Source organism: Chrysochloris asiatica, unplaced genomic scaffold, assembly GCF_000296735.1.
Source record: "Chrysochloris asiatica unplaced genomic scaffold, ChrAsi1.0 scaffold00060, whole genome shotgun sequence".
Classification (NCBI taxonomy): Eukaryota; Metazoa; Chordata; class Mammalia; order Afrosoricida; family Chrysochloridae; genus Chrysochloris; species Chrysochloris asiatica.
Window position 1 is genome coordinate 8,526,920 of NW_006408578.1, and position 12,649 is coordinate 8,539,568.

Genomic DNA, 12,649 nt, shown 5'->3' on the forward strand with positions numbered 1-12,649 from the left:
ACATCTTTTCTCCTGTTTCTTTTTAAAAGTCAAGAAAACTCTCTGAGAAGTCCTCCTCCCATCCAGTCATTGGCTAAATAAATGTATCACTCCTAAATCAATCCACAGAGAAGGGAGTAAAATGCACATTATTGATTTAGATAATGATTTTCATCTCAGGCTGCAAGTCAGCACCACTTACCTTTTTTAACAACAACAACAAAATTAGAATCTCTAGAGATGGGGTCTGAGCATCAGCATTTTAATAGAATGCCACCAAAAGATTCAGAGTCCTGGTGTGGCACTGTAGGATAAACTGCAAGGTCGGGAGTTCAAACCCACCAGTCGCTCCTTGGAACCCCTCCAAAGGATCTCAGAACTGACTTGATGGTGCAACAACGAACTAAAATTCTGATTAACAACAAAAGCTGAGAACTACCAAAAATTCTAATTCTTACACTAATCAAGATACATCCCTTTAGGCAAAGGAGTGACCCAACTTTCTTGAGACAGTTGGTTGCTTGATAATTAAATACAATTGAGGCTCTGTTATCAAGGAGGTATCCCTGGATGGTGCAAAACTGTTAATATGTTTGGCTGCTAACCTATTGTTTGAGTTCACCCAGAGATGTCTTAGAAGAAAGAATGGGTGATCTACTTCCAAAAAAGACTTATTGGAAATCCTCTGGAACACATTTCTATTCTAACACATACAGGGTCTCTATGAGTTGGAATTGACTTCATGACAAGTAGTTTGGGGCTTTTTTTGGTTTATCAAGGAAATGGGTACAGAAGAGTTTTGCCATAGTTATACTATTATGGAGAAATTTTAAGAGCCAATTAGACTGAATTGTATACATGAAAATGGTTGAAGTGATAAGTGCTTTGTTGTGTTGCTGTAGTTACTGTTTAATGGTATCAAGTTACTTCTGACTCATAGCAATCCTATATAGTTTCCAAGGAGCAGCTAGTGGGCTTAAACTGCCAACCTGTGGTTCGAAGTCCACTGCTGCTCCCGCAGCGTCACACCAGGAGTCCTGTTAAGTCAGTTCCAACTCACAGCGACCCTGTCTAGGGTTTCCAAAGAGCGGCTAATGAGCTCGAACCACAGACTTTGCAGTTCAAGTGCTTTGTTATACTCACATCTATTTTACCACAATTTAAAAATATTGTTTAAAAATGCAAATCTTTCTCTCCACCTCAACCCCAAATCAAAACAAACCAAAATACACTAGTCTGAGCTATAGAAGCACCTGCAAGCTGGTGCAAACCATTAACACTGAAGAGGATTTTCATTTTAGAAGCCACAGTTGTATACCACATAATCATTGGGCATTAGGAAATGAATTCTTTCTTGTCTCCTTAGGCTCAGAGCTACTCAAACACCAAGAAGCAGGTTTGTCAAGATGACAGAGCGCCAAGGTAATAGATTCCAAAGATGAAACAGGAAATTCATTCATGAGCAGTTTCTGGCACATCTCCATAGTTGACTACTTAGCCCAAACTGGGATAATTAGATTCTCCTACTTCTGTTTTATTATCCTCAATAAGAATGACCAAACATTACAGCTAAACCTTAGAAAAAACCTGGTTCACATACTCTCCCTGTCCAGCCAACCTGACACCCATGGTAAAGTTGAAGAAACCCAGGAACAGAGAGGTGTTGTAATTACAGGAGATTACACAGATTGTCTGTGGTAACATCAAGACCCTCCCCTACTCCTCCTGCCCCACCCTCCTCTCTGGTGCTCTTTCTCCCATCACTGGGGTGTTCTTAAACTGTACTTCTGTGTATCGACAATGAATGGTGTACGTGAGATGCTGAATAAACATGATTTAACGTAACACTCAGTTTTCCAAAGGGACACGTGGGGGCAGCAAATGTTTAGGAAATTCCATTTCTCACTTTACACCAGTTATAAATATTTGTTAAGTATTTGGGAAAGGGCTATTTGGGGGTTTGCTGTTAAGTCTGTTTGTTTGTTTAATGGTATTGAGTTTAACCTTACTCTCCATCTGCTTCAAAATGGGACACGCATTTTCAAAGAAAGCGTTAGTCAGAATGATTCCATTTTGCTTCCAAATGTGCCCCAACTAAGAGATTATTAAAAGCTTTCCTTATAAATAGGAAATGTATCTTTTTCAGAATATATCTTCTTTTTGAGCCACACCTTCCTTGTAGAAGTTAACGAGTTTTTTGGTTTAATTTGGCCACATGGACCAAAATAATTACAGGTGAATTTGGTGGTGACGATTCCATTTATCTATTGGTGTTATCATAACTTTTCCTTGTTATTATTATTATTGAAATTTTAACATTCTTTGTTAGTAAATACTTCCCCCCCCCCTCAGTTATTTAATGTTTTAGTCTTTTATGATCTTCTGTTTCTTTTCATTCCCCAATAACTCCAAATCAAATAGTGGTTCCTAAGGGATTACCCCAAAAGGAAGAAATATACTGTAAATTCATCAATTTTAAAAAAGATGCTAAAAGCAGTACTAAAAGTGAAGTTCTCTTAGTAGGATATTAGTGCCCCAAACTCTCAGGCAATGGTCAATGCAATGTTCAGGCCCCACTGATGATAAAAGTAAGTACAGGCACATTCAGATTAGAAATGGACATTTTCTGGTTTTAGCGACTGCCGTGTTACCTTTAGTGGAGGTTGAGCTCACTCATAAGAAATGTTCACCATGGAAATGTTAACATTAGACCCCAGAAGTATGTTTTGCTTCATCCAAAATCAAGGCTTTGGAGGTGATTTCTATCAACAGTGGACAGGTCCTACCTGCAATTAAAATGGATGCATAGTGTTATGTTTAATTTGAACCTCTTTAAGCAGATGGGATGTTTCGGTTTACAAACGTTCTTTAGCCATAAAGTTGTTTTAATTAGGTACTTAATCTTGAGCACAATCCAGGACAGGACATCATAGACTAACTGTATGGTAAGGGGTCCCAGGGTGGCACAAACACTTAAGCAGTCAGGTATTAACTGAAAGATTTGTGGTGCTAATACCCCAGTAGTACTTTAGTGGTGCTTTGTGGTGCTAATACCCCAGTAGTACTTTAGAAGAAGGGCTTCACAATCTGCTTCTGAAAAATCAGTCTGTGAAAACCCCACAGAGCGTAGTTCTTCTCTGATACACATATGGTCACCATGGGATGGAGTCAACTCTTTGCAACTGGTGGGTTTGTTGGTTGATTGGTTGGTAAGGGAAAAGCCATCATCATCAAGATTAGTGGCTCTATGCTCGGTATTCACCATTACATGGAATGAGGGACAATTCTGTGACTCTGATTGTTTGTTCCTCTGGATAAAATTGTAGAAAGCATATTGAATATCCTCTCTTTGGAAGGTTTGAGACAGGCCAATATTTAATCTCTAGCATCACAAGTCAGATTTTTCCTATCTACTGTTGGCACTTAAACACACCCAAACTGCCAAGTCCAAGGAAATCCCATTGTTTGAAGAAGTTTTGCTTTGTTTAGCTTCTCTTTCTAGCGGTAAAAGAAAAAAGATGTTAAAAATCTTGTCAATATCCTGAGTTCTTTTTCTTGTGTAAATATTTGAACACAATAAAAATATGTAAACTGGATGTGTATTTTTTGCATGTTTTATTTAACCTGAATTTTATTTAATGGTTACTTGCGTGCTCCAACAATGAAAGAAGAAAAGACATATTTAAATAGTTTTTATGGATTTACCCATTTTCAGAACCCTTGAGAGGTTCATTCAAGTTGTGGTTGTAAATTTTTAAAATTTTAAGATAACTGGAAATTAAAAGCAGACAAATGCTATTATCTGAGTCTTTACTAAACAAAGTGTCTTGGGCAACTTCTTTGCCTTCAAAGAGGTCCCGGGGCAAGTGAAAATAAGCTTTTTATAATTAGAAAGAAAATATTTAAGCTGAAGACCACAGTTAAGTTTGTATCCTGCAACTTAGGTATTTTAAATACTAATTCTCAAAGAAGTGAATCAAGTCAGAAAGGGAACTAACTGTGTGTATAAATTATCAGGTTCTGATGTTTGTTTTTAATTCTGAGAGAAAACTCCACAAACTTCCTTTTCACTCTCCTCACCACCATACTTCAAAGGAAAATTGTTTAATTCTTATATGCACAACATCATGGCTGAAATTAGAAAGACTCTAATTTATATTGGGAGATTCAGAAAACACATATTTTGAGTTTGGAGACAAGGTAGAATGGGTTATATCAATTAAAAACAACAACAAGCAACCTCATATACTTTATCGGTTGTTGTTGTTGTTGTTAAGTGCCCTCGAATCGGTTTCTACTCATAGTGACCCTGTACAGGGTTTCCGAGGCTGTAAATCTTTATGGGAGCAGAAAGCCTCATCTTTCTCCAGCGGAGCGGCTGGTAGTTTCGAACTGCTGACCTTAAGGTTCGCAGCTCTACTCGTAACCACTAAGCTACCAGAGCTAGCCATGTTAAATTGTCAACTTAAATTTTAAGCGCATCTTGCCATAAATACAGAAAAACACAATTTTAAAATACATCAACAAAGTTCCACTGACTTGATAAATGTTGTTTTATTTTGAGAAAAAACAAAGGAAAACTCTAGATTTCAGCAGCCAGAGGCCCTCAACTTGGATTTCTGATGATGTGATTCCAATTATTTGATAAATAATCTTGTAAAGCCTCAAAATACACACAGGCATGAACCCCGCCCACTATTCCACTGTGGAGCAAGCACAACCCATCCCCCACTCACTGAAAAGCAATCCTTCCCGCACCGTGTGCAAATACAGTATCCAAATTGCTTGGAAACATAGGAAGAAATAACACGAGTTTACAACTTGGAAATTTGATAGGTTTTAATGACAACTGACGTTTGCTGTTTTTTTAACTCTGTTGTCTTGAGAAAAAAACACTGGAATCTGGTGTTTGGCGTCTGGTTGAGCACATCGACAGTAGTTTCCTTTGCTGTTGTTATTGGTAAGTGCATTCCAGTCTTTCCAATTTATAGTGACCCTCTCCCTATAGGGTTTCCAGGAGTCCTGGTGTGACCCTGCCGGTGTATGTGCTTGACAGCAAGGTTGGTTTGAACAGCAAGGTCGGCGGTTCAAGCTCACCAAACGCTTCTCGGAAACCCTATATAGGGTCGATCTGAGTCGGAACCGACTCGACGGCACTTAACAACAACAACAACAAGTTTTCAAGAGCGGTTGGGGAGGGTTAAACCATCGACCTTTTGGATAACAGTCCAGTGCTTGCCCTACAGGGCCACACCAGGGCTCCAGTTTCCTTCGGTGATGTTTAATGCCATGGAATTGCTTCAGACTCATAGGGTTTCCGAGGCTGTAAATCTTTGTTGAAGCAAGAAAACCGCATCTTATTTCCCCGCAGGCTAGTGGACTCGAACCTCCGACCTTGTAGTTCGCAGTCCAGTGCTTATTCTACAAAAACACTTCTTTCTCCAGTTTCCTTTAGGAAGGTTAAAAATGGGGGAGGGCAATATGAGTGATCTCCACGTTTTTAAACTGAGGCCTCACGTCGCATTTCTAAATGAAGGTGGCAACTTTTTGGAGGGGGGGGGAGAAAGAAACTCAGAGTAAGCATTATGGATTTGTTCTGTCCCTAGAGCTCTGGTAGTGTTGTGGTTACAAATCAGGCTGCGAACCTTAAGGTCAGCAGTTCGAAACTATCAGCTGTTACAGCCTTGGAAACAGCGGTACAGGTCATCATGAGTCGGAATCGACTCCACGGCACATCACAACCACGACGAGTTCACTAAAACAAACTGAAACTAAACGGAGCAGTAGCTGAGTCTATCCACCATGCTTGAGTGCTTTCGGGAGCAGGGAAATGGAGAACATTTAAGGCCGGCACGCAGGGAACCAGGACCGAGTCTTGCCTCAGCCGGGACTTTGCATGGCTGGTCATTTTAAAGCTTCTTTCTCAGACTTCAAGGAGATTTGCATCAATTTCGGAGACTCTCTGTCTCCATGGACCTCAAATTCTAAATGGGAAAGAGCTCGATCGGCTCCCCGCCCCCTGACCAGCCCCAGGTTTGGCGCCAGAACGCGCTGCCCCAGGCCCGCGCGCTGGGAGAGAGGGCCATCCCCGGGAGCACCCTACGCTTCGCGCAGTGGCTGCCTCCTCCTGCGCCCTTTGTCGCAGGGACTCGCCTGGGACCCTCGCCACCCAAGATTGTGCCGTGACGGCGGCGCACTGGGGCTGCTGCGTTGAGAGCACGAGTGCACTGTCCCCGCCCGCGATTCTCGCGCGTTCCCACAGTACCTCCCACCTGTTTGCACAGATTACGCCAGCCCTAGGAAAGATACTTGTAGCCAGAAGGTGAACAGGCCCCAGCAGGGACACAACAGACACCCCCCCCCAGGGGCACACATCCTCCCTACATGACGTGGACAGCGGCATCGGGCCGGCCACTAGCCAGAAGGCCTGTGCGCTTGCGGGACATGGGTGCAAACACGTACGAGCTCTGCTTGGGACCTCGTTGGCCCAGACGGCAGCTGCAAAAAAAAAGGCTTCCGACCAGCCTCATTCAGCGGACCCAAGAGTTTTGTACAAATAAAACAAAGTTGTCGGGATCAGGGGAGGATGCCGGAGGGTACGGAGCGCACCTGGTTAGCAAATGTAACCAAGCGAGTTTGAGGTCGGATGGACAGAGATTTCACACCCTCAATATAGGAAGTCGGTGCTAAGTTTTCTGACTTCATATTATGGAAACTAGTTTCCCAGCACACTAGCTGAGGTATCAAACAGGGCGGGAGAAGTTGAGGAAGTGGGAGGGAAAGTGCAGAAGAGGGGGACACAGGGAAAGAAAATGAAAGTCAAAGCCTAGAATTGGAATAAAAGTTATGTGTAGGAGCTTCACATTGGTGCTAGTTTAAACCTGTATCTCCCGAAAACTGCACGGAGTGGCTCTTGGTTGGATGGACTGGAGTCTCTGTTCTTAAATTGGTTCATTTGAATTCAGGACCGTTTACTTGAGAGATGAGACAGTGAGGTTTATACCTCACCATACCTAAGCCTGAGGATCCTGATTTCTTAAAGGGAAGACTTAAGTAAAGGGGAAGTTTTGGGGTTTTCCCAAGACCAAACTTTTGTGAGGCATACATTTTCTTAAATCAGTGGTTCTTTCTCAAATTATGTATCAACCTTGTGGGAGGGCTTGTGAAAACACTGATTGTAGGACCGCACACCAGGATTGTCAGGAGAGCTGTGGGAGGGCCTGAGAATGTGCATTTCTGACAAGTTCCCAGTGTCTCGGAACAGCACTTTTTTTTTTTTTAAACACTGCCCTAAGCCATTGACTCTCAAACTTACCTGCACATTTTTGTTATTCAGGACCCATAAAAATACGTATGCTCCTAAATTCTTATTTAATTGGCTTGGAATGTCATTTCAGGATTTCAACAAATATTCCCCAGTTTACTCTAGTAGCAAAGTTTGAAAAGTGTTCCTGGGTAATGCAAAAAGTCAAAGTGCTTGTTTACTCAGAAGCACCTCAAAAGTCACTAATATTGTCTGGAAGGTTGGTGGCAGAGGGGATGGTCTTCCATTGCACTCTTGGGAAATGCAAGGGTTTTGATCTCTAACCCTCTTATCTTTGGAAATGAAACTCCAGTTACATAAGGGCAACATCAAATCTCAGTGTCTGTCAACCAGACAGGGATAATATAGAGTGAAACAATGTCTTAAGGCCTTCAAATGGTAATTCAACGTTCAGAATTCTACCTGCCCCATAGGAGTTAAACCAATAGCTTTTTCTATCACCCAGACTATTTACATCTCATTAGAAGCCATTTTGATCTCTCAGAAACAGAGTTGCAGTTCCAATTTAAGACTATATACCATAGCTCCTACACCCAGGCTCACCGAATGCTGCTGACCTACTATATGTAAGTACTGTGTGAGCTGCTTGAATAATCTCTTCCCTGGCTAAGAGAATTGAAAAGGGTGTGTCTGAAGTATTGGACGCCCAGGATTGCTCATGAACAAACCCAAATTCGGTTGTTGTAGAGGGGTCAGTTACTGAGACCAAGACCCCCACAGTAGCTGTCTTGCATGGCTATCTGAAGCGCCTGTGGTGGTGGTTTTTTGCAAAATTCCAAAAGACAACTCAAAAAGGTCACTAATGTGGATTTGGTTGCATGAAGGGTGTCTGGCCTCAGTGAGACAGGGAACGAAGGGCATAATCTGAGAAGGCTGGGTCTGTACAGGGATTCTTTGTAACTCCCCAGGACTTCCGGGCGTTTCCATCCATTTCAGTATCATCACTACTAGACAGGTACTGCCAGTTGAGTCCTTAACGGAAGGGGGTTAGGGGGAGAAAACTCCTCCTCTCCTGGTCTGTTTATCTGAACGCCGCCCACTTAGCCCTGCGAGCTCCTGCAGCGAAAGAGATCAAAAGGGACTTTGCAAGAATTGAACTGATTTTTCATTCTCTGTGAATCCATTTTGGGGACCTTTGGAACGACTTCGAAGACACTGGAAAGTTGACACTGGACCTGTAGATGGACTCATTCTAAACAACGGAGAGTAGGATGCCAACCTCTCCCAGAACCAGGCCCGGGCTGGGCTTCCCTCTCTCTACCCAGCGTCCCAGCGCGGGGAACTCTCCTTCTTCTTTCCCCGGCCTGGGGCGACACCGAGTGTCCCAGAGATTTCCTCGAGAGGAGAGTTGGAAGAGTCCCTCTTTCCTCCCCCACAAACACACGCATTGCGCGCGATTCTCCACTAGGGGTTCCCTTGGGGGCAGATTACTTTATGACAGGGTGTGATAAGTGGTGATTTTGTTCCTCTTTTGATGGCAGGATTGCTTTGTAAACAGAAGCGCAAACCCGTTCAGATAGTGGTTCCGCACCAGTGCGCGGCGGCCGCCCTGGCAAAGCCAGAGGCCAAGACTGCAGTTGCACCTGTCACCTAGAACCGGGAGGGCCCGGAGGCCGCGTGTGGAGGGGGCGCACTGAGCGCGGGCCCTCAGACTTTCAGGGCCTCTCTAGGTTCTTGACCTCTGGGCCCCTTGCTGAACTCCCCTGGCCTTCTGTACCTACGACTCGGAGAGAACTCCCAGAAGAAAGTCTGCATGCTGGAGAGCGGTTCCACAGGACAGCCAGGATGCACGTCAAGGTTGCCGGGCATTTTTCCTGCACACTTCCTAGGCACTTTTGGTAGGACGTCCCGCTTCTTTTTTCTCCTGTGGTTACAAAGATAATCTTAATTATTCACGTTAATCCAATCGGAGCGTTGGGAACGCTATTTTCACCCCTGAGTTATAAACTCTAGCCAAAGCCTCTGATTCTGGCGTGGCGAGACCCCCTCAACATCCCTCACTTTCTCAGCGTAATCCATACTCTTAATTTCCCTCACTCTGAGCCTAGGAGATTATTTCACTTCTCTGAGAGAGGCCCAAGAAAGAGCCAGAGTTGTTAGGGTTGCTCCCGCCCAAGGTCTAGGAAAAGAAACCGCTGCAGAGGAATGTGCACGTGGCCCAGTGAACACGGCACCCCAAAAGGGAAATCGAAGCAGAGGCCTCCTCACTGGTGAGCGACCGAGGGAACCCTTTGCTCAGACTCGCATCTAGGTTTTCACGTGCTTTAAAGAGCCTGGAGCGGGAGCTCTGTGGGGTCGGTGCTTGGTGATGAATTAAAGAATGACAGGGAGGGTCCTGAATTGGCACTGTAGGATAAGCACTGGAGTGCTAGTCGCAAGATCGGCAGTTCAAACCCACCAGCCTCTCCTTAGTAATCCTACACAGGGTCGCTATGAGTCGGAACCGATTCGACGGAGCGTTACTCCTGTGGCACTGTATGATAAGCATTGGACTGCTAACCGCAAGGTCGGCAGTTCAAGCCTACCAGCCGCTCTTCGGAAAACCTATTCAGTGTCCCTATAAGTCGGAACCAATTGGACGGCACTTAACAATAACAACAGCAAGGGAGAGTCAAGAAGGTTCCGTGCTGGGATGAAACCAAGGTTCAGACAGCCTAACATTGATTGAGATATTATTCCTGCAGCAATTTGGGGGCTGATGGCGCTGGAAGTGGGACAGGATGGATTCCACCAGCAGATCCCTGATACTAGGGGCCTGAGAGAGCTTGAACTCAGCATTACCTGAAGCTGGGAACTCCGCAATCTGACACCAGGTCATCCCGCCCCTGCCCGCTGCTCAGGCCGCCAGCACTAAAGGGGCGCACAGAAGAGTTTGTGGTTGGGCGCAGGGTCTCGGGCCCTGTTGGCTGTGGAACCTGCTGCGCGGTGGCCGCACGACAGCGGCTGGGGGTTCTCGCTGCCTTGTTCCTTTCCCGACAGGAATTACCACAGGTCTCTCGCTCACTCGGGGAGATCTTTTGGGCGCTGAGGCGGGTCACCAGGGCAGTTATTGGCTTGCGTGGTAGCGGGCGCAGGTAGTTACGAGGCAGACTGGAGCCTGGGGGCGGAAAGTGGATGGGCCCCCACGCGGACCTTGGCTCTCCGGAATGAGGCTGGTTGGAGCGGAGCGGAGCGGAAGAGATCATCAAGGTGGGGCAAAATCCTGAGCTGCTAAGTCAGTGTGGGGAACGCAGCCGAGGGCGCAAATCTGGCAAGACCATGGCCCTGAAGAGGCGCGGTTGACCACTGTGCTCCGGTTGTGGTGTGCTGGAATTGACCGGGTTTGGGGTGATATGAACACATGGGGGGAGGCGGGGCAGAAAGTAGGTGTAACAACGTTTCTCCAGAGTGGGCCCGACGCGGTGCAAACGCTTTGCACACATTGTCCCTTTGAATTCTCACAACAAATTACTCACTTTTCACATAGGTGACAAAGAGAAGTTCAGAGAAGTTTAGTAACTTACCCTTGGTCACCCAGCCAAGTCAAGTCAAGTGCCGTCGAGTCAGTTCTGACTCCTAGCATTTCCCAATAGGATTTCCGAGGAGGTCTCCCAGCCAGTAAATGTAAATGACAGCTGAGTTTGGACTTCATGTGGTCTTTCTCTAAGGCGAAATTTTAACTTCTGGCTGCTCTTTTCCGCTTCTCCACGCCTCTGTCCCCTCAGCATGTACACAGGACACTATGGACCCTTCCGCCCTGGGCCTGGCCTGCTCCGCTTCCAACTAACTCTGTCTGGTACCAAATCCTCTGCGACAGCTTTTCCCCCTACAAAGAGTATGGACAGTGGAAATGGCGCTCCTCGCGCACGGCATCCTGGCCTCGACTTTCCTTGGCCCAGCTTGACCCAGTCATCTGAATCTGAGGTTGCCTCCAGCCGGTGTTCAACTTCCGCGCGGAAATCCCAGGCCTCCGGAACGTGAAACAACGCTCAGTTTTTAAATAGCACAGCGCCCTCCGTCGGGATCCAGGAGAGCTACAGGCGCTCCCTCAATTTGTCTTGTTCTGAAGAATTCCGCGTTCACCACAGTATTTCGACAGTTTGCAAAGAGCCAGAAAGAATACAATGTGCTATGCTTATGGGTTCAAAACGCTGTTTAATTACACCCCTTCCCACCGAAAAAAAAAAGATCCACAAAGAAAACCTCAAACTTGGTGAGCTACCCAAGACGTATTCACACATCCCAATCCTCTGCAAAGTCCTAAGGCAGGTCCAAGAAAGTTCAAATCAACTATAGAATCGACACAGGGATGAAAGTCCCGCAGTCAAGGGTAAGTTAAATGCTTAGGAGGTGCAGGGATTTCTCTGAAAAACCCCACCCCACCCTCTGCAAACGTGATTGAAAGGATAAAGCGTTGGTGTCCGGTACAATCTTCACTTCGCAGCGCGGAGCTGACCTTTCATACACATTTGCCTGACGATTTTAAAACGGCTCCTTGTTCGACTAGCAGTTCTCGCAATTGCAGTCCCAGAGGAGAACTGGGCCTTTTCCCCGCGCCCCGGGCCGGGGAGGCGGTCAGCGGGTCCCAGAGACTATTTGCCTCTCCCTCGCCTAGCTCCCGGCCAGGTGTGGTTGGTTCCCGAGGGAGGTGAGCTTCTCAGGAGCCCCAAATCCTGTGGCTTCTTTTAAAGCTCCCTTCTAATTAGAAACAGCGGTGAAATCACTTGAGTGATTTTATCTGTCATGGGAAAGCAAACCCCAACTCAAATCTTAGTTGCTTATCCCAGAGCCACTGACGCCCCCATTCTCCCTCTTAAATTTTTTTAGTGGAAAAGATAAAGAAATGGGAAGACACAGAGGAGTGGGGGAGGGAAGTGAGGAATTGTGAACATGGGAAGAAAAGAGGAAGCACCTTAAGGAGTAGACGTGTAAGTGTATGTATGTGTAGGAATGTGTGTGTGTATGTGTGTGTTGGTTTTATTCTGTTTTTGGCTTTTTTTTTTGCGGTGGGAGGAGACTAAACCCAGAAGTCAGAAATGGAAACAGGATTACCGACGTCTTCACCCATTGAGCAACACTTTGATCTGGGTTGAGACGCCGGCGCGGCCCCGTGAACTGCAGACTCCCATCCACGAGGTTCCAGGGTGCCCTAATCTCGTGTGCTGGTGGCGAGGCTCCAGAGAAGGCCTGGCTCCACTGTGTGCGTCCTGTAGTACTGGGTCTCTCGGTCCCAGTCGCTCCTCCAGGCCGGTCCTGTCCTTCACTTCACCAGGGGGGTGGAGACTCCCCCAGCCCCAAAGTTCCAAGGGAGGGGCAGTCCCGGGGTGAGTGTGTAGTCATCCCCATTGCTCGCGCGTGAAAATACAC